This window comes from Prinia subflava, chromosome 5, assembly GCF_021018805.1.
Source record: "Prinia subflava isolate CZ2003 ecotype Zambia chromosome 5, Cam_Psub_1.2, whole genome shotgun sequence".
In the NCBI taxonomy this organism is placed as follows: domain Eukaryota; kingdom Metazoa; phylum Chordata; class Aves; order Passeriformes; family Cisticolidae; genus Prinia; species Prinia subflava.
The window spans coordinates 1,283,099-1,311,086 of record NC_086251.1 but is presented as its reverse complement, the minus strand read 5'-3'; the positions used below and the strand labels follow the sequence as shown (position 1 = coordinate 1,311,086).

Here is a 27,988-nt window from a genome sequence, read left to right as displayed (position 1 = left end):
TGTGTGGCCAGTTATTAATTAATTTATTTATGTATTTATTTATTTATTGCTCCCTTTTCTGGTGAGATACACCCTGAGACTAAACAGAGTGTGTTTAAAAATGCTGTGGGTTGACCTCAGTCGGGTATGGCTCAACAGGGAACGAACACAGCACAGCACCAACAACTGCATAATGATTTAAGAACAGAAAGTCCTGAGCAACACAAGCTCACTGAAGAAATCAACATCTTCACCTCCAGTTACGTATACTTTAATGTATCAACTGGATTTTTTGTTGCTAGACGTTTTCATCCCCCATCGAGGAGCTGTGACATCAGTGGGGTCTGACCTCAGGCTTGGAGGGTGGGAGCAAGGAGAGCCCCTTCCTTGGCAGAAGACAAAGTTGGCTTCACAAGTCCTGTGCTCACTTCTCAAACAAGCCAAGGGCTGTGGCAGTAAAAACAGCAGGGGGAAAATACATGTGTGTTCTTCATATCTCAACATATTTAGCCTCAGGCTCTCCCTGAGCTTCAGTGTGAATTATTCCCTTGTGAATCAAGCCTCAGGCTGGTTTGATTATCAGAAGATCTGATTAAGGGAAGGAAATGAAAAAGAAAATTAAGACAATATTCCTAGAGAACCACCTGCATGAGTGCCTGGAGCTCATGACACATTTCAAGTTGTACAGTTAGCTATCTCAAATGCATCACCCCCAATATCAAGGGATCATTTTCTTTCCGATACACTCCCCAGAAGCAGCATCCAAGGCCTGCAAGTGTTGATTTGATGTCTCTGAAGTAAAAATGAACTAAATTTGAAATTAATATCAACATGAATTTCAGAAATTTTAAAAAATGCTCTTGGCCACATAGATTTCTTCAGGATGAGAAGTTTTAAACCAGAGATCCTGCACATATACACTGGTTCTTCATGAACTGAGGGCTTTACTGTTATTTTTCACTTCAGACTCTGTGTAAGTTGCATTTACTGTGAGCTTCTGCCTCCTCATCCAAGGCATAGAACGCTTGGGGTAAGCAAAATCTCCTGTTCATATCTGATAGCAGTAAATGAAGGAGGGCTGAAGCAACAAACTCAGGCTGAAGTTTCTAGTGCCAGAAAACCCAATGATTTAAGTATATTCCTGACAACAGGATTTGACCCAGTGTTATGAAAGTAGCTCCAAAATTTAGATTTAGATTCTTGCTACTTCTAGAAAGCTCACAGGCATTAGAGTTCCTAATTTCATCTCAAACTTACCCTTCTTTTTTCAGGAGTGACATGACTGTGGTGGCAATAGCAGCAGAAAATGCTATACCTAATGTTTCTTTTGCTTTGTTTATAGACCGGGCTGAAGAACTCCAAAAAAGTTTAATCTCCCATGGATTAAAATACTGGAGTTTGAAGCAAGTAATTTTTCATATTTTTTTCACCACCAACAGAAAGGATAATGAATATTCAGCTCTTTGGAGAAAAAAACCATCATGGAAATGCTTGGTTTGGTTTGAAGGTTTTGGCATTTTCGTGTAAAACTGGGGCAGGAGAGCAGGAGAGCACAGCCAGGAATTCAGTCCTGTGATCCTTGTACAACTGAGCATTATTTGTTTGTGATATTTGGGTCACCTTGCAGGGTAAATAAAAATTAAACTCCATGAATCAGGTAAGGGGATCCTGCTCTTGGGCTTACCTTCTGTAGGTCAGCCTAGGAAATCCTACTGTAGCCCCAAATTCCTTTGCAATTAAGAAGTAGAGTTGCAGATTTTGTCATTAACTCCGGGCTGACTGGCTTCAGGTAGAAATGACTGCAGACCACTGAGAAGGAGGGAAAGTCAGGACAGAGTGTGGAGAGCAAAGGAATCACCTCAAAAGGGAAATGCTGCCTAAAGCCAAAATGTCACAGAAGCAATCTTCACTTCACTGACGTGACGAGGCTGCCATCTGCTGGCAGCAGGAGGTACCAACAGTGAAGTTATTTCAAATATTATTTGGAATGATGTCTCAACGTTAACCTCTAGATGGAGACATAATCTTTAGCTAGAACTGAGAGTTTTCTTCTCTGAAATGTTGAAACAATTTATTTGAACATTTATTTCTGTTGTCTCAAACCTACACTTCAACATAAACTGTCATTTCCAAAACTGACAAAAATGAAGTGAAGGACACAAAAAAAGGTGTTTCACTTTGAAATAAAACTTAGGAATTGCAATGTTTGCTTCTAGTTAGCATTTTTCCCAACTAGTCATACTATATATGGAAATGAAAATGGATTGATTTATTGAAAAGCTTTTGAAGAAGAAAAACATTTATTACCATTAGTGGAGTTTATTATGTCAGAGGAGACTGATCTCCCTGTTGGATGGTCACATATTCCTTTTTTTTTTAAGTAATATAAGCATAACTTTTACGAGTACACAGAGGACATGTTACAGGTATGATGTGATTTTTTATATGTGTGAGCAATATTGAAATATTTCCGCAGCTCGTTCTATTATCTATTCCAACATATTGGTGTTTGGGGCCTGGAACCAATTCAGAGCAATGCCTCACAAAACCATGCTTAATTAATTAAAATTGAAGGTGTAGAAAAACAATCCTCTTTCTCATTTTTTGAAATATTTTGCAGATTCACGGTAAAGGTTTGGGTTTGCCCTAAAATGAAACCACAGATGATTATTTTTAAGGAGAAACAAAGAGAGAAGCCCCAAATCAAAATATGCCCAGCATCCAGTGCACTTGCTTCTCCTCATCAGGCCAAGAGGGGAACTGAAATTCAATGCTATGGATATAAACATGCCTGCAGTGTTCTGATCCTGTCTTTTAGCCAGAAATTTCATCTTTCTCCTGAGAAATCTCTCCTAGAGAAAGTTTCTGCTGAACTGAAAGTTCCTGCTTCACTCCAAGGTAACTTCTAAAAAGTTGACTTGCAAGTTGCTTGTTTGTTTGCTTGTTTTGCTGCATTAGTTTCTTTTCTTCAGAATTATTAACTTCTTCGTACAGCAGAATCCTTTTCTTTCTCTTTTTTTTTTTTTTAACAAGCTTTCCTCAAGGGAGAGGTTAGAAGGAGAATGACATAATTTTGTGGGGGTTTAAAAGAGAGCATGGAGGAAGCAGGACACTCTCAAGTTTGAAGAAGTACCAAGTTTGCAGTGGGAGGCTGCTGCTATCAGGGTTGGAATCTGACTGGTTAGAAGTCAGAGGTGAATAGAGCTGATGCTTTGGAACAGTTTCAGCCAAATGCATTTCCATCAAACTATGTTTTCTTAACTGGAGTCAAACATCTCACATCAGATTTAAAAAAAAAGGAAATCAAGTGAAACTTCCCAGGGCAAGTTTGATCAGGAAGCATGAAGAAGATGCGGGGAGAGAATTCATGGACAGATTCTACTCCATCTCCATCCCAGTTCCCGGGGAAAGGAATTTTCCAGTCTCCAAATGTCCATGTTGTTGCCTTTCCCCACTGGTATTTCAGCAGAGGACAGGGATAAGCAAGGTGCACATCTGAGAGGGTTTCAAGGGGAAGACAGCATCTCTTCTTTGGTGGATACAGCAGAGATGTGGGATTGCTCACAGAGAGCAGGGCCAGAGCAGCAGGAATACAGGAGGGAGCTTTGGGGCAATGCTCAGGAAGGGACAGATGCCAGGGCAAAAGGGAAATCTCCTGTGGTAATTGCAGAGGAAAGGTTATGCACATTTAAACATACCCAGCAGAACAGCTTGGAGATTTAAAATATGCACCACCAACCACTACATCAAAATGTAGCGTAGAGTAAAATCCTGTCTGTGGTAAACCCTGTTATGTATTAGTGTATTAGGCAGAGCTGTCAAAATCCTTGTTTTCAAAGGAAAGAAGGACAACAGGAATAATCAGAGAACAAATTAAGAAGAAGGAATATTTTTGACTATTTCTGGGTTTTTTTCCTCTTACCACCCTGCATTTATCTCAAAGAGCTCTCAGGGTACTTGAAGCCCATGCCCAAGTTAGAGATCCCCTTTGGGAGTGTGAAGACAAAGCACTGCAATTCTGGACTTAGAGGGGCAGGAGAGGAGGGGCTTTTCCCCAGTTATGTGTCATCTCCCACTTCAGAAATAATAAGAGGTTGCCCCCAGCCCTCTCCATCCTTATCAGATGACTTCAGGCCCAGATTCCCCAAATATTTCTGCCTCTATCTCACACAGATTTCTCTGAAGAAAAATGTCTGCTCATGACAAGTTGGAAAAGCAAAATAAAGAGCATAAAGTTGTTTGGATACTGGAGCACTGTTGCTCCCCATATTTGACTCGTGACCTCTCTTCTTTCCACAGTTATCAGTGCCTCAGGCTGCTCCAGGAAATCCTAAAGGAGAATTTTGCTCTTAGTAAAGACAAATTATGTGATTTGAGATACCAACATTTCCCACTGAGCACTCTGAGAAAAATGACTGGAATACTGTCTCAATGTTATGCAAGTACCAAAATATGCTTCTTCTATTTAGTTTATTTCACATTTTGACTATTTAAGGACCTCAGTGTTAAACTCAAGGGTCCCAGTTGGTTGGTCCCATTTTCTTGAATGAGATTACCTCCATATTTACAGCTGATTAAAAGCTTCCAGGATGCTTAAGGCAGTCAGAGACTGCTACAGGCAAATCCTTTATACATCAGATATTTTACTTGACATTAATGAGGGCAGGTAAGGTGTTGATCAACAGAGGAACAAGCAAAAAGGTAAAAGGCTGGAGAGTAAAACTGACATACCAAGTTACACCTTATTAAGTCAGATTTTGTCTTTCACACTTTATGGCATAGAGTGGTTCTGAAGGAGGGGATTTCTGTGGAAATCTCCCCCAAAAGAGTAATAGTTGTATAAAAATAGAAATGAAAAAAATGAATGAGACAGTCAAGGACACCTCTGTAAGACACTGCTCCACAGCTTCTCTGGGAAAAGTTGTCAGGCTCGGGTGTGAGAAGCACTGGAGGAGTTTCGAAGTGGGGTTTGGAACAAGGCTGGAGGAGAAGCAAGAGAGAGGCTGTGAAGGGAATGACATGAGCAAGTCCAGGGTCATGACTTGGCCAAAGATTTTGGAACAGATTCAGGGTGACAGGAGAGAATTTGCCAAGAGCAGAGCTGGGCAAAATAGATTTAATTATTAGTGAGTTTTAGTTGAAATGAGTGTCTAAATCAAAAGAGGAAGAGAAATACAGCAAAAAACCCACAAAAACCACCTTAAAGTAAAACAAAAAAGTGATAATGTTTTCACAATATTTTTAGTTAGTCCTTTTGTTAATCTTCCCATTGATGGTGTCATAAAATTACATTACTGTTGTTCCTAAGCTTGAGAAAACAGGGAAGATACTGTCAATGACCCTATGCCTTGGAATGGGATTTTCTAGAGAGTAAAGATTGTTGAAAAATAGCAGGTACATTATTATTATTTATTATAGCAGATACATTATCTATTTCACCAGCGTTTTTCAGGTGTGATGAAACAGAAACAGTTATTTTCTAATAAAATTTCTAATAATTACATCCGTTGAAACACACAGAGTGGGGACGGAGGGGCCAAGGGCTGATCTTCGTGAGGCTCCCCTCAATTCTTGCCTCAGCAAGGAGGGAACAATTAACAAGGAGGAAAACAGGAGAGGGCAGAGTCGAGTCAGAAAAGCTAAGGGAGGAGAAGTTTGGCGCTTGGAGCTGATGGTCAACAGCACAAACCACGGGGAAATGGGGAAGGGAGTTGGTTTTCCAGCTCCACGCAGGATGAGCTGTGCAAAGTGCTCCAAGAGGAAGGGACCAGGGACCAGAGGAGCAGGGGACAGTCCCGGTGGCAGCTGGAACCTGCACATCCCCTCAGCTGACTTCCACTGCACACCAACAGGACTTGCTCGACCTACTTTCCTCATCTTGGTACATGTAAGGCTTCAGCAGAGTGGCTTTTTTGGAAACAGGATGCAATTTCAGGCAAGAATGTTCCCTCAAAAGTAAATAAACACGAAACGGATAGGATGTTATGTTCTATTAACACTAATCACGGACTTCTCTGATTGTTGAATTTTTCTGAACACCAGATTCCTGTCGAGGCTTTTCCTACTCTCTCCTTTCTTTTCTTCTTTTTTTTTTTTTTTTTGGCCCAATCATATTAAAAATCCATGATGTTTCTTGTACATCAGTCAGGGAGAAATGCACTTCTTCAAGCCTTTTATATCTTCAATATCTTGAAAGTGATTTGAATCTGTGTGATGCCCTATTACAGAAGCCTTGCTGTTCCTGATTTGATTTTATGAATACACACAATTGTTATGGTGTCCCTTTACTCAGTATGAATTTAGCATGATATATTTTTATCTCTAGGTTATCAAAAGTCCCACCTGACATAAAAATTGCAGGTACAAGAAGCATTTGCCCTTCTTCAAAATGATCATTGAATTTATTTCCAGTCTCTGAGATTTTACCCTTGAGAGCAGGTAGAGTGTATATGAAAAGCCAGAGTGTATATAGAAATTATGACTTTGAGGTAAATACTGATAGAAAAAAAAAATCAATTTTGTATCCTTGGTTAAAGGATGAGGTGTCTCTTTTTACAGCCCACAGTTCTTGTTCCCTGCTCCCTCATGGCAGCTGAAGGGAGATCTCCCCTCCCTTTTTAATCATTTGAGGAACTATTTACAGGTCTAAATTGTCCTCCTTGATATCACTAAAAAGTGACTTCCCACAGGTCACGTCTTTGGGATGTGAGCAGCACACGAAACGGAGCCCTACAAACTTCTCTGGTTTTGCTGTATGGATATTGTTATTTATGCACAGCCCAGCACCTCATGCAGTGAAAGACTTTTCTCCTTTGCTCACATAAGTCAGCAAATGTCACACGAGTATGAAAATATAGCTGATATTTAAGTAAGATGGGTTAACATATAGTATAGTGGAATTGGACTAAAATCCTACAGAGACAGTCTAATTGGCTGCTTGTTTCTTGTAGATAGACCCAAAACTTGGCGTGCTGAGTTACAAATTCAATTTAATACCAGTAGATGGAGCTTGACACTTCTTGGCAAGATCCCTTCACATTAGTAGATCATGGGAATTCTTATTGAAAACAGAACAGCAATTTTTATTATTTTCCTTTCAGCTTAATTTGCTTTTGTGGATAAGATTTGTAATGAAAAATACTGTCCAAACATCACCTGTTGAAAGGCAGGTTTGGATACTGTGACTGTTCAGAAATACAGAGGGGAATCTTATTAATACTGCTTTAAAAGCACTGTTTGTCTCTGAATTGTTCTGGACTGTATTTTTTGGCATAACTTTTTACAGAGATACAAGAGAAGTCTTGTGCTTATGTGAAACGAGGGCAACAGCACTTAGTGTGGGGCTAAAGTAGGCATGTTCTGAAAAGCTTGAGTGTTTAAAGATAGAGTTAAGCAAATTTTTACATGCTTTACTGATCTTGGCCTTGATTTGTCTAATTTCTTAGTAACAAACACTGAATAGCATAGGAATGTTTCTCTCTTGTGAACATGGAGAATTCAGCTCTTAGTCCACATATTTTAAATAAGTCTTAATCAGAAGGGTTGTCTGTCTGAAGGTTGTCTGTCTCCTCTTCCTGTCCTCAGAAACACCTCACAAAATTTGTGAAGTGAAAACTAATAACTCACTTGCTCCCCCTCCAGAATTAGTAAGATAACATAGAGGCTCTTCTACTCGGAGTTATGAGTAGAGCAAACTTCATTTTCAGTATTCCAGTGCAGGAGAAGGGAATGCAGGTGACCTTGCCCCTGATAAGGAGCAGCTGTGTTAATTACCCAAAACAGCCTTGCCCTTAATGAGTCACAGCTGTATCCAATAAAGATAAGTGATAGAAAGGAGTGGGGATGAGCTCGTGAGGGGAAATCATGAAGGACCATCCTGGGGAGGGGGAATCACTGCTGTGGGGTCAGTCTGGGTGTGCAGTTAGAGCTTTTTGTTAGAACCTGCAGTCAGAGGCTGTGAACTAATCCCTGAAGTCACAGTCTAGCTGTGTCAAAGTCTGCAGTCAGGGGCTGCACACTGATCTCTGCAGAATTTAGTGGGGAATAAGCAGCAGCCAGAGGCTGCAAGGGAAGCCCACAGCAGGAGCTTGCTGCAGCCAGAGTCAGGGAATGGTTGGAGTCAGGATGGCTGAGCTGTGAAGAGGAATAAACCAGGACCCTTTTCATGCTGTGATAAACAAGAGGTCTGTGTCTCAGTTCCTTTCTACCCCCCTAACAAGAGGGCTGCTGCAACATTCCAGGTATGTTTTTTCCCTTACTTTATGCTATTTTCTGGGTACATCATCCAGGTATGTTTTTTCCCATATTTTATGCTGTTTTCTGGGTATATAATCCTTCAGACAGGAGTAACTCAGTGGTGTTTGGTTCTGTGGACAGCAGGAGACTGATCCCTACTGGTGTGGCAGCCACAGCAGCGTGGGCTATCCCTTTTCCATTCTGAAACCACAGACATTCATCCTGAGTGACGTGGGGGGAGGACTCATGCCAGGCCTCAGGGTCCACAATAAAACATGCCTAAGCAATGATGAGAGCCGAGGGCTGCTGTGGGAAGCTGTATTTCATCCTGAGCCACAGCACATGCCATTGCAATGCCGGTAATGGTGACAGGAGCAAGGCTGCAGCGGGACGGGGACAGGCCGTGGGAGGGTGGCCACGGTCTCCGTGAGTCACAGTGAGATAAAAATGCAGTAAAACCGCTTGGCCAGGACAGTGTGAACAGACACAAGGAGAGATAAAGTCAAGTGATGCTTTGAAGGTGGTCTGGTCTTTAAATGTGGTGCAGATTAGGGAGGCTGTGAGAGGGCTGAGGCCTCGCTGAGCAGGGCCTGTGTTGTTATTCCCAGTTTTTTCTCCACATGAGGAAATGGGGGGGCTGTGTTCCTACAGATAACACAGCAGTGCTGCCCTGGCTCTTCTGCCAAGGCTGTGCAGCCTTGCCTGGTGTCAATCACCTCCAGAGACAGCCTTTTGTTACACAGGGACAGTCCTGACCTCAAACGCTCCCACTGCAGCAGGACACTCTGTGGGGAACCAAAAATACTTTTTAAAAAAATTCTTTGAACTAAACTTTTGTGGATAAGGGCAAAACAACTTGAAGAAATCCCAGTCACTGCTAAGGCTCATCCCAGTGGTCTTGCTTAGGGTACTCAGCAAGTGGCACCAGTGAGTGTCCTTTCAGTTCTCTGCTTCATTTGTAAGCAGCTTCACTTCTCCTTTTTCCTAAAGAAAAAATCACATTAGACTAAGCTATGTCCTTTACCATTTCCCAATCTCTTCAGAGGTTTTTTCCTTTCTTGGTTAGCTCACAGGAAACAGTCTTAATGCTACAGGCAAATATTCAGAAGTACATCTTTTTTTGAATTGCTCATTGAGACAGCTTGAGTGACACCAGATTGTGGCCTTGCTCAGAAACCCCATTATCCCATTGTTCAGAAACTCCATTATCCCATTGTTGTTTTGGTTATCTTTTTGTGTTTAACCCTTTTCCTCACTTTCTGTCGCTCACTTACTCTGGGCTGTCACCTCCCCTTCAGTCTGGTGATGGCAGGTTATGTGTTTGGCACTGGGTTTCCTTCTTCTTTTCTGAAGCAGTTGGGAGGTCTTCAGGCCCTGGAGCAAAAATAAATGCTGACTGCTCCTTTTGATGCCGGGGAATGTTACAGCATAGTCCATTACCAGATGATTAGAGGAGCAGAAATAAACCTTGAGCACGAAGCTGCAGTTCCCTGCTCAAATGACACTAACCCTATTTATAGACACGGAGTAGGCTGAAAGTAGATGAGGAACCAAAACATTAGGGAAATAACTTTCTCAGGCACCACCAGGCAGTGACAGAATTATCTCAGTAGTATTTAGCTTTTGATATTGGAGAGCAGGGCAAGTGTGTGAAGGGCTCTGGGACAGCCTCACCAGGCTCCCTGTGCTCCTGAGGAGGAGCACCACGGCTTGGAGGCAGCTGTGGAAAGGCTGAACAGGCTGAGGTGGACAAAGGGCTGGACAGAATGTGCAGTGTCTGCCTTTCCAGGGAAGTGACTGAAATTAATGACATCCTTGGTGATATTTTTAGGCTTTCTCTAATCCCTCGCTCCTGAGGGCCGAATGATGAGTGGAGTAGAAATTATGGTGATGGGATGGGAAGGTGCCAACATCCAGAGCTGGCAGATGCTAGAATTGGAAGCATTGAAAGGTTGATGGATGGTACAGGATTTTAAAAGATTTTGGAGTTTTTGGATGAATGTATTGAAAGTCAGACACACTGAAGGGGGAAGCAAGTTATTTTATTTACTGACTCATTCAAATGACATGGTCACATAAAGCACTATCCTTGGAGGAGACAAGAGCCCCACTTGCACTATAGTCACAGACTTGCAGACATGATATAAAAATTGAGGGATTAATGCCAAAGATGAAAACATTTTGTACCAAAAATGGCATTTAGGCCTCAGAGGGACTGACTGGGATTTGTAGTGAATTGCCATCAAATGCTTTATCAGGAGAAGTCATGCAGCAGTTCATGCAGTCACACAACTCCAAGCTAGTCTTCTGGGTTTTTGGTAGAGAGAGTTTTTTTATGTGTTAGCTTGGACAATTTATCAGCCTGAACTTGTTTTCCTACAAAAATGTTACAATAAGAGCAAGACTACTTTAGAAGTTGGCCTCTTTTCTTCTGAAATGGTATTTATATATTATTTGCTTGATAAATATAATTTATATATTATTTGCTTGAAAGGTATAACATGGGATAGGTAATTTGAAATCTATTTCCTTTGGTTTCAGTGGTATTCTTCAGGCTTTATGTAGACTTAAGTAGCAGTCTGCAGCCTGGCCATAGCATTATTTCATACAGTTATAGAGGAATTAGCCTTCCTCAGGAATTCCTGTTGCTACAAATCAGCCAAAGCCAGGGTCTATGCAGGGAAAAGGAAAAAATGAAGAGAGGTGGGGGAAAGAATCAGATCATTTATTTCAAGAAGAGGAATTAATTCATTGAAAGAAAGAGGTTTAGTTCTGGAAGTAGCGGAAATGTGTAATGAATCATCATAAAACTGAACAGGAAACTACTGTGGGAATGGCACATGCAGAATGAAGCTGGAAAATTAAGGCCAGACTGGGAATTCAAACTCCAAGATCTCACCAAGGTAGTAAACACAGGAGTCATTTGCCAAGCAAGGTTGTTAAGGAAAGAAAGCTTGGATAACTTGTGGGGAAGACAGATGTTCTGTACTTGAGAGAGTGGATTTAAGGTTTTACACTTCAGGAATACGGAGAGGAGATAAATGTAAAAGGCTTGTTGGACCCAGGACACTTTTCCTGTCCAGCAGTGCCTGTTCAACTGCAGCCTCTGATGTGCTGTTCCAAAGACAAGCACAGGTCAGGGGAGGACAGTTCAGTCAGGCAGGAGAGCACAGCCAAATGAGGTCTCAGTGCAAACCCACTGGAAGTATGAAGAGAAAGCAAGTTGTGTCAGAGAGGAGTTGGAATTGATTTGTCATTGTGCTGTAGTTAGGTAACACTCTCTCCAAATTAAGGATGCAGCATATTAAAAAATGGCAATAGCTAAGACATGTCACCTAGGGAGTTTCTTTGCAAGACCAGGGATAGGAAAGGAGCTTTTTTTCTCCAGTCTCTTCCTTTGGCAGTTCCTAAAAATGTTTTTAATGGGTGGTTCAAATGGGTTGTGGACAGAGTGGAAGATGGTCTGGCAGATGATTACGTTCTTCATAAACCTATTAACTGAAAGTTGGAGGGAGGTGGAAGGCAGGTGACAGCAATGTCTGTGTCCCAGGAGAGGTAGGAGAGGAAGAAGGCAGGGAATACCAAGTGGAATTTGCCAGAATTAACCCTGTGATCCTGTTGTGTGGGAATGTGCAGAATTCAGCACCAAGAACAAAGCAGCCAAGTCTGTCCCAGCAGCTCTCTGTGCCGTGGGGGAAGGCCAAGAGCCCAGGGAGGTGTAAATCCCTGGGAGATTGGTGTGGGGGAGCCAAGAGCATGCTGAAGGAAGATGCTGAACCTGGCAGTCAGGACAAGGCTTTGAACTCTGCAGATCCCTAAAGGTGACAAACTCAAAGATATCATGCAGTGGTGGTCATGATGAACCATCACAAAAAGAAAGATTGGGGTCAAAGAACATAAAAATAACTTGGTTTTCTTGTTGTTTGCTTATTTTTGTTTTTTTAAGGCAAGTTCTTGTATGCAGTGGCTCCCTGGTGAAAGGGAAAACTGGAGGGTGTAGAGCTCACCTTGACTGATGAGGCAATCAACCTTGTCCCCAAATAAGAAATTCAATCTGTTTCAGTTATTATTAGTTATTATTAATATTGGTTCTTCTTATTATTGAATAATAATTCAATTTTTACATCACAGGAATATTGTGTGCCTGAAACCCTAGAGAGCAATCATCTCTAAATAAACCCTAAAGAGCTGTTTCCATACCTCCCTGTGACCAGAAGCTGATATTTGACAGTAACTTCTGCTCGATTTTTATTTTTACTTAATAGGGTAGGGTTTTTTTCCCCACAGAGAAAACACTCATATCCTTTAGTCTCCCTACAGTCTTCTTTCTTCTGCTTTTCTGGACTGCAGACCAGGACCATTTTTTCAGTTCCTATTTCATATTTTTAGGGGAATTTATTGCAACTTTCAGTAGTGATCGCTTTGGGCCTATGACATCCTTCACACTTGTCCTCTGCAATGGACATTTCTATGTACATCTGGTCTGGTTGGTGCAGAAGAAGCCATAAAAGGTGCAAAGATTGTCTGAGATACTAAATCTCACACTTTTCTTTTAGTTTTACCCTCGTGGAAACTCATGACCACAGGCTGAGGATCTCTTTAGGCCGCTCCTTTTCCAGTTAAAGCTCTCATTTCCAAGACTTAGCAAATAAGTCTTGAAGCTCTGGTGTTGTTTTTTCCCAGATCTCCTCCCTACCTCTTTTCTCATCCATCCCTAAATACTGTGGGAAGAGTCATCATTATTTCTTGCCCTTCTTGGTGTCTTATTCAGATTCCTGCTTAGATTTCTCAGCCCACAAATCAATTTTCAATCTCCATCTCAAAAGACCAATAAATCTACTATTTTGTGCGTTCTGGCTCTTGTTTCTCCTCATGGGCTTTCTTACTATTTTCACTCCATTTTATACTTCCCATGGAAGCTGTTCCCATCCTGTCCTCCTTATTGCCTCCCTTCCAGCTTTGCCTCATCATTCTCTGCTCGTTTTAAATAAATTTCTCCTTATAACACAGTTTTTTGAGCAAAGCTTTCAATGATGCTCCCACCCACAGGCCTTAATCAAAGCCCCATTGAAGATTGTGGGAAGGTTTTAATGGACTTGGGATTGTGCATTAGAAGTGGTATCTCTGAGGCTGCCTTTGTGTTCCTGTCTGTGGAATAAGCTTCAGGAATATTGAGTGAATCTAAGTTCGTTTTCCTCCTGAAAACTAAATTTTTGATGTGTTTAAAGTACACCCGCTCTTTAACTCAGCGTAACTGGATGTATTTGTTAATTTAATCTGAAAAGGAATAAATCTTGGATCATGTTCAAACCCAGAGATTGTCTAAATAAGGAAAGGATTGAAAAGAAAGGAAAACACCAGGAAAGTAAGGGATTGAGAGCTTCCTGGAGACAAGAAGCAGGTATAGCCAAATGCTGGAGCTGAGGATTATTTAAAATTCCTTTGACCAGTGTACTTCTTTGTGAGATGGATCAAATACTGTTTCTATTACATGACAGGGGTTCATTTCCTTTCCCTAGATAAACACTTTAAGGTGCCAGACTCCTCTGTGAGATGATAAATGACTTCCTAGACGTCATCATAAAGGAAGTTGTTCCTTATAACTGTTCTAAATCTGTTACATATCAAATTTCCTGTGCATGGCTGCCACTCTGCGCCGCTTTCCAAACTGTATTTCACAAACGCGCAGTGTGTCTTGTAACACCAAGGCACTCATTTCCCAGCTCCATCTCTGGCCCCGTTCTCAAAACACAGGAGGTCATGGATTGGATTTAAAAGTTAGCATAACACATCCTGCCTACCTTGAATTACAAAAAATACACAACCTGGATGAGTGATTTATGAATTTCTAATTACAGACAGGACTGCTCTGTTTCAGTTCAGCCTGGTGAAGCTGAGAGCAGCTGAAATCTGCTTATTTCAGTGATAGGAAATTCAGGAAGAAGGTTATTGACCTCTTTGTTTTGGAAAATGTGGATAGTGGTTTATATGTCCTACTGGAAACAACAATAGAATCTGAGATTGTGCCTGTACTCATGTACTTTCAGATTGCCTGATAGACCAATAAATATTCTGCCAGGCCTTTTGGGTCTTCACCCATTTCCACTGGCAATAAATTGTTAAAATAAGCCTCTCTTTTTGTGGCACTTGACATTTGAAGGCAAGTGCTCATTGTCAGATCATGTGTTCTTATCAAATTAATTTCTCCATTGTCATAAAAGCAAGTTGCAGAGTCATAGAAAAGCAGAGAAATTGTGGCAGCTGTATAAGCAGAAGTACAAATACCTGAAGTTGGTCTCTGGGGTTGTTCATCACCAGATAATCTTTATGTTGATGTTTGAAGCATGTGTCTGCAAAGCACCTCTTGTTAATGGAATATTTTTCTTAATTCCTTGTCTTGAGACACATGAGACACTTGTTTCCGAGACACTTGTTTGAGCCCCAGCCAGATGTTTTTTCTCCCTATCACTGGATCTGTGTGCCTGACAATGTCCTTGGGCCAAGCTTCAGGTGGGCTTCAGGTGCCTCAAATTTCCATCATCAAAAAGTCCTGAAAGACAAACATAACTCATGTGACATTTTCTTCCAACTCCCAAATTAGTCCAGTTTTCATAGAGCCCTGCTCTTGGTCTGCTTCTGTAACCCCCTCATCCAGCAATACAGGATTTCAAAACTGCTTTCTCCATTAACAAGCTCACATTAAATTAATTCAAAGCAGTGAGACTTTAATGTGTAGTAACCTGAGGCACAGAGGCAATCCCATGGAAGGCAGAAACTGGAATTACTTGCATTATATAAATGTTGGGAGAATGTTCCAGAACAGCTGGGACAGCAACAAATGCATGTGGGATGCTGAAAGGAATGGTGAAAAAGCATAAGTCCTTGACATTATGTATTTGTGTTATGGCTTTTGTTTTAGCTTTAGAGATGTTTGGAATGTGGTCATTCCACTGCTTGGCCTTCCAGTGACAAAGCTGAAGGTCTTGGAAAAGAATAGTTCAAGTTATTCCAGGCTGGTGCTTATTAAGCAACCTTTGAAACACTAAACATATTAAATCCCAGTCTGGTTTGGTCAGGAAAACCTGAGCGAAGAAAAATGTGAATTAGGCAGAAAAACTGAGCAGTACTGGAATCTACCACAGGCTATTATGAAGGCATTAAACAGGAGGGCTGAGAATCACCCCTCTGAAACAAAATAAAATAGCCTCTGGTTTAGCCCAACACAGATGAAACCAGCTCCAGCACTTGGATGCATCTCCCATCTCCAGGAGAAGCATTAATTTTTCTGCACATGTTATTTTACTAAAGACCTCAGCAGAGAGGAAAAGACAAATGTATGATTTATATTCTAAAGAGTGTTATCAACCTTTAAATCTGCTAGTGAACTTTTGAGAGGTAAATTGCAATTGCATCTATATAAATGCCAGCTTGTCTGTTATCAGAATAGGATTTTTTGTTGTTTTGGTGACTTCAGTTTCCCTGGCAGAGGAAAGAAAATGATCACCCAGTTCACATGGAAAATGGGCAGCTTCAGCATTTCTTCAGTGAAATAGAATTTCCAGGGAAATTCTATTCCCTGGAAAAATTCTTAGGCTCAGTTTGTGTGGACTGTTTATGGCACTGACTTGGCAAAGCTGTGCCTTCAAATCCTTATTTTATTGGAGAGAATAAAATACCCATGGCTCAGTTCCGGATGGTACAACTGATAGTACAACAACTCATGTTCCAGTGAGGAAAATGAGTTGTTTGAGGATCAATTCCTTTGTCTCTGCAGTCTGTCTTTATCTGCATGACACTGCTAGGGCATGTATTCCCAGGGAGAATAAAGGTATTGGAATCCAGATTTTGACCTGAGCATACCTGTATCCATCAGAGTGCTCAGGGAAAGCCTCAATGCTTCAATCACCTGAAGAGATTGGTAGCTGTAAAATCTATTCTCTTGTGGAATAATCACTTGGATAATGAAAGATCAGGAGAGAGTTCCAGTGATGTGAAATATTTGTGATGATATTACTGTAGCCCATAATTATTTGCTGCATTTATTTGTTTTCCTTAGTCTGTCAGCTTTTAGAGAGGTGATTAATATTGGTTTAGAAATCCTTGCCTTCTTTAGCTTTTACCTGTGAAAAATTCTTTTTTATTCCACCTCTCCTGCTGTACCTCCAGTCAATCCTTTGGCATGTCCCTGAGGAGATCCTGCTTTCCTCCTCCCAGCTTAACAGAGCTGCTGCTGCCTTGGTTCTTCATACTGGAGACTTCCTCACCATCAATTTTCACTTGATCTTGATTTTCACATCACTTAGAGAGCCTAAAAATGTCAGGGTGTCTGAGAGTGCAGTCAGGACCCTGTGACTAAGACTGGCCCTATATTTCTCCATTTTCACACTGAATGTGCAGCATTTTAGCGTTGTCTTTTCTATTTTGACTATAAGCTCCCTGTCAGAGGCAATTTTTCTGGGCTGGAGGAGAAGAGTGATCTCTTACCTCTGCAGCTCCCAGGATGAGAGTATATTAGATGAGGATGTTGTTTTAGACCATAATAATTCCAAAAGATGTACTTTGATTTGCATGTTTTCAAGATCTGCATCAAAGATCCCTCTGGTGATGAATTGTAGCTCAGTACAGAAAGTGCAGGAAATGCCTTTGCCCAAGAAGCTGTCAAGGAAAACTCTCCCTGAGGTGACCCCGCCTGTGAGCCTGGCTGTGCTCCAGCACAGGGGAGCCCTTTGAAGCTAAATGTATATAAACACGAGTACACAAACCCGGTAGCAATACAGAGCTGAGCAAATGCCAGGCCATTGTCTTTGCATGAAGAGCTCCGGGGAAGGACAGCTTCTCGTGGCTGCTCTGCCTAAAATGGGAAGCGGTGAGCAAGAGCAGCGCTTGGAGGGAGGCACCACGACTGGCTGGAGCCTTGGGCTGTGTGATGGAGCACCAGGGATGCTGACACCCACGGGGCGAGCCGAGAGGCCGCCTCCTGCTGCATCCCATCTGATAGGGCTGGTTTGAAAACGTCCTTCGTCTTCAGTGCTGGAGATAAGGCCTCTTATTTATGAGAGTGAAAATTCCTCTGGCATGGAGAAGAAGCACCTCGGCGTCTGCCCTGAAAGGCATCGAGGTCTCTCTCAATGCCCCGAGAGGGATTAATTACAAACATCTGCTAATTACAAACATCTGTTGCCATGAGAAATCCATCTGGGCTCGCACCTTCCCTTCTTGTGCGCCCACACTGAAAATATACTTCGCATTTAAGCAGTGCATTTACTTGATACTAAAAAGGATGTAAAATAATAACACTTCGAGGGGAGGAAAAATGTCTACATTTCCGGCTGGCTTTATTCACCGATCTCCCACACTGCAAAATGCATCAAATACTTCCCTTTTGAAAAACGATGTAGATAATGGCTCACTATTAGCACTAATTGTACCCTGTGATGTTCGGGAAAATTCAAAAGCGACTGGAAGACCGGCCAAGAAAAGCTGAGAAATCACTACAACAATTGATTTAATGAAGTGATAAGGTGTATATAATACTCTCTGCTTGCAAGTGAAAAGACACCTCTGCTGGTTTTGATTTGGTGCCAAGAGTAATAAAAAATACAACGACGAAGGAAATACAAAAGCAATCAAGAATGTAGCCTATCTTCATGATCATTTTCCTGAAATAAAACACCTGGAGAAATAGAGAAGCACCAGGCTCAAAGTGAAAAAAACCGAACTTCTACATTGGTTTGGATATTGCTGCATGCAGAAAAAGGAAAGGGAAATGACTTTGCCATACATGCTTATAAATTGCATCATTTAAAATCATTTGACTGAAATCATAGGATGAAAATTGAAGATGGTGACAAAATTTGGGCACCAGACACTGAAAACCCAGGAACATTAACAGAAGTTGATTTATTTATTTCCCCGTGGCAGAGATGAATAACCCCAGGAATTGTAGCTGTACTTCTTGCCTGTTCAGCTTCCTTGTTTTCAAGGCTCACTATTAGTTTTACCAAAAAAAGGCTCTTCAAGTCTCCAAACTTCTCAATTATGCAAATTTTTTTTAGCCTGGTTTTGGGATAAGTACTCTTTTGATTGAATATTGTTTGTATTCTTTATTCTCTTGGACTTACTTCCCACATAGCACTCCTGGATATAATTTTGGATCATCCTATTTGCATATTCTGCCACATGGACAATCACTTCTAATATGTTTTTATGCATCTTCCTCTGCTTCTTTTCACACCAGGCCCTAAGATCTCACAGTAGGCCCTGCCAGTATGCCAGAAAAAGCCGTTATAGCATTTTTAGACATTAATTATTTGGCTCGTTCAAGTCCTTATGATTTTCTTATTTCTAGGAATTGCATCCAAAAGTTCACATGACTGAAAGGTTATTAAATATTAATTTTGGGAAAAGGAAGACTGTTCTCTCTTCTTCCTCTTCTAAAGCCCTCTTTTGATTTACTGCTTTCTGTAGATCCAAATGTAAATAATGTCACAGCAAATAAGTGTTTAGTGTCTGTGAAGTTTACTCTGTTTGGGTTCTTAAGTCTGAGTTATAATGCATATAAATTAGTGGCCAGCGAGTGTTGTTTAATTATCTGGAAGCCTTGTCATTGACAAAGTGACCTGTGCTGGCTTTCTTGCCAGGAGGAATTGAAGTTGTTATGTTAAAGTCTGGACAATTTCATGTAAATATTTACCCCCTCAATGAAGAGGTGTTAAAGCTACTTGGGCCTCAGGATGTTAAATCCTGGGGATCACACAAGTCCCCATGGGAAGGCAACTTCAAGTTCCACAGGGAAGCTTCAGATGCTGCTGTAGTAAATGAAAAGATGCTCAAACAAGGTGATGAGAAGAAGTTTGGGCTTGATCATGAGCATGCCTGTGATGCCTGGAGTTTTAGCTCTCATGTATTTCAGGTTCTGTGCTGCCCGGGGGTGCAGCTCTGAGCTCACAGTCAGTGTCACTCAGATCCCTTCACAGAGTAGGGACACAGAACAAATCCTTTTCCTGCTGCACACCAAGGACAACTTTCAGCCCAAAAGCACAAACAAGGGTGGGCTGGAGGGAGGAACAAGAAGGATGGGACCTCCCAGCCTGGAGCTGGAATTGGACAATTAAACCCCAGTGTGCAAATGGACCAGAACTTATAAAAGTGTGAGACCTTGTGACTGGTCAGGCATTTTTGTGACCATTCTGGATCCACCTTGGGTGTAGCCCTGGCCAGGCTCTTGTCCTGCCCAAGGTGTACCCTGGAGGCCTTTCACTAAATATTTACTTTATTCCCTAGCTCTGACCAGTCTCTGTGTCAGGTCAGCCTTCCCAAGGCATCACCTGGGAAAAATGATCTGCACACAAAGAGGGATCCTCCTCTCTGTGCTTCCCTCACAGTGCCCATCGCTGTGATTTGTCTGGGTTCTTTTGTACTGAGTGAAGGTCTGTGCAAAGATGTAGATCTTGATGCCCCACAGCCCATCTGAGATGCTCCAAAGTCTTCTGCCTGGCTTCTGCCTGGAGCCCCAGGTGTGTCCTCTAAGTCTTCCAGCACTGGGTATCTCAGCCAGGCTGGGGTGGCTCACAGGGTGTGTGACAGAGGTGTGTGAGCAGCTGAAGCAGGTCCTCACCCTCAGCAGCTCAGAACAATGGCCACCAGCCCAAGGGCTGCAGTTTTGGTCAGTTTGGAGGATTTCTGTCAGGGTAGAACAGACATGGTAAATTTTGCTTTAGAGATTTGGTTCTGCATCCCTCCTCTGTAAGTGAACATAACTTGCAGGACTTGGGAATAAATGTGGTTTCTTGATTCCTTATGCCTTCCTTTACCCTTCCTTTACCTGCTCAAAGGCGAGGCTGGCTGCATTCCCCCACAGGCTTGCTCACAGTGCTTTCATTCTGCTGAGCAGTGCCCTCCATCTTCTGCCTTCCCCTGAAAAAAGGAGATGCTGCTCTCTCCATCTCAGACCTGATGGCTTGGGAAGGCTGACCTGAAACAGAGACTGCACACAGCTAGAGAATAAAGTAGGTATTTATTGAAAGGCTTTATTTATTGTAAGGACACACCTTGGGCAGGACAGGGCCTGGCCAGGGCCACACCCAGGGTGGATCCAGAATGGTCACAGAATGGCCGACAGGCCATGAGGGCTCACACTTTGTAAGTTTTGGTCCCTTTGCACATTGGGGTTTAATTGTCCAATTTCAGGCTGTGAGGTCCCATCCTTCTTCTTCCTCCCTCCAGCCCACCCTTGTTTGTGCTTTTGGGCTGAAAGTTGTCCTTGGTGTGCAGCAGGAAAAGGATTTGTTCTGTGTCCCTGCTGTGTGCAGAGCTCACAGCACTGACTGTGAGCTCAGAGCTGCACCCTGGGCAGCACAGAGTCTGAAATACATGACAGCCAAAACTGAAAGTATCACAGGCATGCTCATGATCAAGCTCAATATTCTTCTCATCACCTTGTCTGAGTATCTTTTCATTTACTACAGCAGGATCTGAAGCTTCCCTGTGGAACTTGAAGTTGGTTTCCCATGGGGACTTGTGTGATCTCCAGAATTTGACATCCTGAGGCCGAATTAGAGTTGGGGGCACCCAGGCTGAGGGTGGGGTGCCCTCAGAAAAGGCTGCAGAGCCCCACAGGACAGCAATGACCTTGGCTGGCTCCTCTGGGGACTCTCAGAGTGTCCATCAGGACAGAACAGAGCCAGGGCTTTCATCTCCCTGGCTGCCACTGGGAAAAGCCCTAGGGGACACTGGAGAGGTAAGCCTTAATGCCATTATGCATTAATGGGATAAACTCACACCTTCTTTTAGAAGCACAGGCTTGTCCTCAAAGATGTTGGGGGGTTTTTTTCCAATAAGTAAAGTGGGGAACAGAGAAGTTAATTTTGTCTCCACTAGATTAAAATTTTTATCTGTATTTGCTGTCTGATGCAGATCCAGGACCAGCAATATCAAGATGGGGAAAGAATAAGCAAAAGAATATTTTCTCTTTGCTTTCAAGAGAGAACTTAGACAGAATTAAAGCAGATCTGCTGAGCTTAAGTTGTTTTCAACTTGTTCCAAGACAGGAAAACCCCAGTTTCCAACTTGATCTTCCTAAACCAATGATACTTGCACAGAATTATAGTGAGGATAATTTTCCTAGGATTTTTGCTAGAATCCAGTAGTAACTTGAAAGACAAACGACCTGACAGTGCCCATGTGTTTGGAATGCCAGATTTGCATAGATTTAAAACCACTCAGACAACAACATGGCTGGCTGTACACACCCCAGAGCTGCCACTTGCTGGTCATGCGGCACTGAAGTGTCTGTTCAAATTTCAGGTAAACACAGCAACAAACAACACTAAAGGAGCAGGTTTTTAGCCTATGTTGAGAAAATGCCCCAGTGCTGTTCTTGATTGGGTTCATGTTTGTCCTAAAGTGGAAGATGAAAGATGTACTCAGTAGAAGTTTGGGTTTAGGGGTTAATTTTGCTCCGTCATTAATTTTGCGACACAAAATGCACTTTTCCCAAGACATGAAAATCCTACATTGGCACAAACAGGGATGAGTTAATTTAGCTCTCAGAGGATCTGGCTCCACATGTCTCAGAGTGTCCATTCTATGACTCTTTCTCCCCCTTTTCCTATGCGGTTATCTCCCTTCTGTCTCTTGTTGGCTGCAGAAGGGAAACCAAAGGCTCCGACCACCCATGGGGCCCCCTCAGCAGCTGGAAAACCAAGGTGCCAAGAGCCAAAAATGCCTTTTCTCCAGCAGTGCCATCTCCTGTGCCTGGGCCTTGGGTTGGCAGCAGGGACCAGGTCTGATCTCAGCCAGGGAATTTCTTTTAAAACGCAGAAGGAAAACGTCCTTGCAGTGCTTCCCTCAGCCTGGGTGTTTCCTCTGGGGAATTTGCTCCCCTGTGGGATGTACAAAAAGAGGATCTTTTTAGCGGGGGGGCTGGGGGTGTGTGTGGGTTTGTTCTCTGTTCGAGGCCCAAGTGACTCGGGTTGAGCATTCTCAGCGCTTTATGGGAAAACAGTCACGGCCCACCTTGGCTTTTATGGGAGAGGAAGAATGTGGATCAAAAATTAAATTCACATAACTTTGTGGGTGGCCTCCCCTGCTGTGCAGAATATCTTTGTGTACACTCATGTCTGCCATGGCTTTGAGAAAAAGCCCTTTACTTTATGGCAACAAACTCGTAAGTCAGAGTGTTTACGTTCCTGAGCACTATATCATATTTCCTGACAGACTTAATGAAACAAATTAAGCAAAAACTCCACACGGATTCCTGCATTCACAGAAAACTCTGCAGAATTCTTGCAGCCCCTGGTTGTGGTGGCAGCTGAGTGTGCTGAGCCTTATTTTCCGTTTGCTAAAAAATCATAAGCTGCTTAGCCTAGTCTTGACATTTTTTATCTGGAGGAATGGAGGATTAGGTTAAAATAGTCTTTAAAACTAGATCCCACTTCTTTCAGCTGCTCCAAAGTCAGTTTTCAGAGTGACCCAAAGCATTGGTCAGCTTCATGGGGACCTGACATATGTTTAAAGTTAAGAAAATGATTGATGACAGGGTGCTTTGAACACACATTTTCCTGACTTGGGTCACCAGGCAGAAGAATCACTCTGTTCATTCAATGAGAAAGCTGCAGAAGCATAAATATACAAGTGTTTGCCATGCTGGGTTATTAATGTGGTGTCCTCCAAAGAGATATCATGAGGTCTGAGAGATGCCAGGGAAATGTGTAGAGCAGAGCTCATTCATAGGAAACAGGGCTAGTCTTCTTTTATTTGATATTTCTGACCTGTTTTGAAATGTAAAAACCTTGAAGCATCCAGATTTGCAACTAAAGAGAAAGGTTTTTATGAAATACAAATGGATCTTGATTTTCAAGCTGGTTTTTCACACCCATTTAACTTTAAACTGGTTACATATCCACTTTTTGAGGCAAGGCACCTTGGAAGACATTTCAGCCTAGAAGTGGAAAAATGTTGCTCAGGAGAAACATCCACATTTACCTAACCATCCTTCTGCAGCCAAAACTTTCTTCAGGAAGGGGCCTCAGGAAGTTCCTCACCCATGAAGTCCTGTTGGCTGTAATGGAACAGGCAGGTATGAGTAACCAACCCCAGAAAGTAAAGCCAGATCAGAAATCAGCCTTTTACTATCACAAATCTTAACTTTTTCATTTAAAAGTCTCCTATTTGTACAAATCTCCTAAGGTCTAAAAATTTTCAAGATGAAAACTTTGTATGTAAATTAGGATTATGCCATCATTGTGTACGTAGACTACGATTAATATGCTATATTATCCTTAAAAAAAATGTTATAGGTCAAATGGAAGTTGACTATTTGGATCTTAAAATACAGGTTTTCATCCTTATGAAGTGCCTTACCCCAGTTTTCTGTTAAGATTTTTTTGTATATATTCATGACTTAATTTCCTTTGTAAAAGTTGAATTTTGCCACATAGCTCCAAATTCTCCAATCTTTGTCTAACAAAAAAATTACCACTCTGCTGAAAATTTGTGTTTGAAAACATCGGCCAATATAAAATGACAAGAATATCCTGTCTTTTAAAAATATTCCTCCAAAATCAACCTGCATCTCACAAAAAAAGCAACAATTGGATTGTAAGCTATGCATAGTTCTAAAAGCTTACTCTCAGGCACCCATTTTTAGAAATACAGAACAATTCCTCCAGCTTTTTAAATAGCTGAGACTTAATATGCCATAAAAACATACTGTAAATATTTCTGTTGCTGGAATGGTGTCTCTGTTACCACAAGGAGTTGCTAGGATATTATCTGTGTCAGGAAGTTTGTTGTGCCTTCATAAAGGAAAACTAACAGTCATTTTGATGCATTATGCAAATAATATCCTGTTTTCTCAACGGATTCCTTTGCAGCCATCAAAAAAACCCCAAAAAAGCTCCCAGCCTTTGAGCAGATTTCTGCACTCTGCTGTCAGCTTCCCTGCAAGGAACAATTCCATTTCTCCTACAGTGATTACAGTAGTAAATAAACCTGTGCCTAATTGAATGTAGTGCTTGAGATCATACTGCAGACACATCTCAGCCTGTCAAACTCAGAAACAGGAAAAATGTTGAAAAGGTTTAAAATACATAATTTTTTTGTCAGCAAAATTATGTTTAGAAATGACTGCTAGACTGACACCTCTGTTTCACTGATGGTTATTTAGTACAATGTGTTTAATAGAGCAGTAAAGTAAGGAAGTTCATCATGATAAAAGCAAAATTTGGTTGCAAAACTTATCTGGCCCTCTTGTTTCTCATACCTTAGAATAATCTGTGATAGAATTAAACATTATTAGAGTATATGGACTTAAACATAATTAGAGTGTAATAAAAAGAGGAAGTTGTTTTTCTTTAAGACACAATTTATGCTTGACTTGTCTTTGAAGTTCCCAAGGTGATTTTGTTGGTTTTTTTCAATATTTGCAGGAAATCACTTCAGTCTAGGTTAACTCTAGGCAAGCCCCAGCTTTGCTGTGCTGAGTTTGGACTTTGCTGCTTATTTAGGTCTTGTTTTAAAGAGTCCTTCAGTTCCTCCCTCTTCCTGGCCATTGTTTGTTTGAACAAGGACTAAATGGAGGTTAAAGCCTCCAAATCATGCCTACAGTTCCTTGTTAACAGAAAACAGTGACGTTAGTCTTGGATTAAATGTATAGAATATAGAATGTACACCCGAAATTGAGCCAAATGTACTTCAAGTCTTTGGAGCTTGCAAAAAAAGCCTTTTTTAAGCTGGTGTTAATTGTTTTCATTGCTTGGTGCTGTTCCAGGCAGAAGTTATTCTAACAAGCATGAAATGGGTTTGGAGCAATCTCTTTCAGCTTGACTTGTTACCGGTTTGGGTTTTGATGAGCACTGAAAAATGGAAAGGATAGAAGGAAGTGTTTTTCCCAGAAAATCCAAATGGAACATGTGGTGAACCTGGCTTTATCCAGCACTGGATTTAAGGTTGAGCAGTAGCACAGTGGACTCATTATATTTGTTCTTTAGACAAAGGGAACTATGAAGGAGAATTAGAAATCTTCATAAGGTTTTTCTCTTAGCTGTGCAACAGCAAGCTAGGAAAAAAAAAATCCTGAATCAACATATATCTCCTGAATGGTTTTCAGCTTAATGTCAGATGTAGAATATGATTCCCATGGTTTGGCAATATATAGCAAATAGTGGTTGGTAAACTGGAATTATTTGGGTTTTAAAGCCACTGTGCAGGACCCCCTTCAGCAGTGAAATAAAGTTAAGGGTGAAAAAGAGAGAGATTCATTATTATTTCATCAAAGGAAAAAAGCTCTAAATGTATTTAGCATTTATATCACTGATATATTTGCAAAAAAAATTAAGTATGGAGTATTTATTTTAAAATATGCATAGGAATAAGGATGGAACTCTGAAGCACTCATGGGTCTACAAAGCTATTTTTCTTCTATTGAACTCTTAAATTTCAGTGAGGTGGTAGCAGAAGAGGATAAAATATACATAGTGCTGTATTTGAGCAAAATAGTAATCATTAAATCAATATTATTAATCATTAAATTATTTATCATTAATTTTAATTAAATATTAAATTTAATTAAAATATTAATTAAATCACAGCCAGGGAAATGAAGTATAAAAATAGATATTTAGTATAATTCAGATGGAAAAACAGTTCACATTTGCAAAGCAGTTGGAACAGTACACATGACCACACCATTATTGTAGCATAGTTCACAGCATATAACTAATTTTAGCTGAGAATATTACAGACAACTATGATTTTCTAAGCCTAAAGTTTTTAAATGAAATCATTCAACTTGAAGGGTTTGAGAACAGAATGTATTTTGAAGGATTGAAGTGAGGCAATAATAAGATCATGCTGATTATGATTTTCAGGGAGTCTGAGCATTTCATCACTGCTAATTCCCACACAGTATCACCCATTCATTACTTTAAAATAAATGGCCTGCTTTTCATGATGTAAGGAATGAAAAATAGAGGAATAACTAGGGGGTTTCTTCAGCTCTCCTGACAAGTAGAGGTGTATTTCAGCTCTTTACCATTTAGCTGCTCTCAGCAATTACTAAATACCAGCCCCCAGCTCTGTTTACCTGATATTGTCCTTCTACCAACATTCCTCAGCACCTTAATTTTAGTTTAAAATGTGTGAAATCTTAATCTGAATCCTCCCATTTCTCCAAATGGCTGAAACAAGTGTCCTGGTTTCTGCTGATACCAATTCCCATTAAAATCAAAAAAAAAAAAAGAAACTCAGACATCTGCTGAGGGGCAGAAGGACCTGACTGACCTTTTTGTAGTGGGAGATGTGTTGATCCTTCCTGCAAGTGAGAATCCACTTGGAGAGCAAAGAGTGTCAGCGAAAGCTTGGTTTGTTTTGGTACAGTGTCTGCAGCACAGGGAGAGGGACTGCAGCTCATCATCAGATTAGAAAATTTCCAAAACACAGCCCTGTGCAGTCTTTTTGAAATTAAGTAGACACACATTCTCATTTCCTTAGGGAAATGCACTTAAAAGGAGGTCTCTCTGCAGTGGGAAGAGAAGGGCAATTTCTAAGGCTCGGGAGAAGAGGGAATAACAACTGCTACCTAAGCTTCAACTGGAATTTTCCTGTGTGGAGTTTTGCTGTTAGATTTGTTGAATTGCAAGGTTCTGTTTTTGAGCAAAAGGATTGGCTGTGGGGTAAAAAATTCTGTGTTTATGGGGTGATTTGAAAACAGACTCCATGCCAGAATCTCCTTCTGCCCCCACTGGTCTGTGTGTAACACAGCTTAAGAGTGAGCACAGCAGGGACTAAATCCAGGAATCCATACCTGGACAGCAGTTCTGCCAAAATGTTCACTGCAGTAAGGAATCCAGACTGGTAATTTTATCTGTCATGGATGTAAAGTCAAAATCTGAGCTCTGTAAAGTTCTGATAGCAAAATACAGAAAGAGGTTAAGTTAATCTAATTTCACATTGTCTCATTGTCTAAAGAGGCAGCCTTACAAAAAAAAAAAAAAGTTTAGTAGCATTGGTGAACCTGGATGAGGTTTTGAATTCCAAAGCTGCCTTGTCTTCCAGGCTTGGGAAAAAAGATGCTAATCAATGTGCAAATCTTCAGCCCTGGGCAAAACTCCTAACCAGTAGCTGTAAAACAGCCTCATGGCAGAGACTTTGCCTCAGTTCCCTCTGTTCCTGGTCCTGCATGTAGATAAATATCTTTGTTAGAGGTCTGTGCACCACAGAATTTCAAACCCAACTAGGCAAGACACAGAAAGTGAACAAAACTCCTTGTTTTCCACGTAGGGACTGGAAGCCCAGCTCAAGGCCTGTTTAAGCTCATGCAGGAACCTTGTGCTGCACCTGAGATGTGAACTCCATAGTTCCAAATCCTTATCTAAACACCTGCCTATAGTGTCCCGCTCACTTTTCAAAGCTGAGAAGAGTTTTATTGACAGATGGCAGCGATGATACCCAAATGTGACTGGTGTTTCTGAGAAGGTTCAGTCTAAGCAGACCAAGAATAGAGAAAGATACAGGCACAGAGAGATAATAAAATGAATTCTGTGGATAACAGGAATTAGGTCCTCTGAGTACAACTACCCTGCTGTCCTCTTTTTTTTCCCTGGAGCTTTTGCTGTACTTTTGGGACTCGTTGGAGAACCAAGACACGGAAAGTCCCATGAAGCAGCACTTCAAGGACAGCCTAAGAATTGTGAGTAGCCTGAGCACAAAAAAGCCTGGGTTTCTTACAGTTTCATTCTGAATGGTGACCGTATTTTATACCCACTTCCTACAG

General features: G+C 41.4%; 1 long non-coding RNA gene across 1 annotated transcript; it reads right to left on the bottom strand.

Moving 5' to 3' along the window:
• LOC134550521 (uncharacterized) lies at positions 1–27,988 on the bottom strand. The gene is made up of 4 exons (XR_010080350.1): positions 26,497–27,988; positions 23,200–23,275; positions 14,500–14,764; positions 1–567 (listed from the first exon to the last, which is right to left on the bottom strand). It is a non-coding gene; the product is annotated as an uncharacterized LOC134550521 (long non-coding RNA).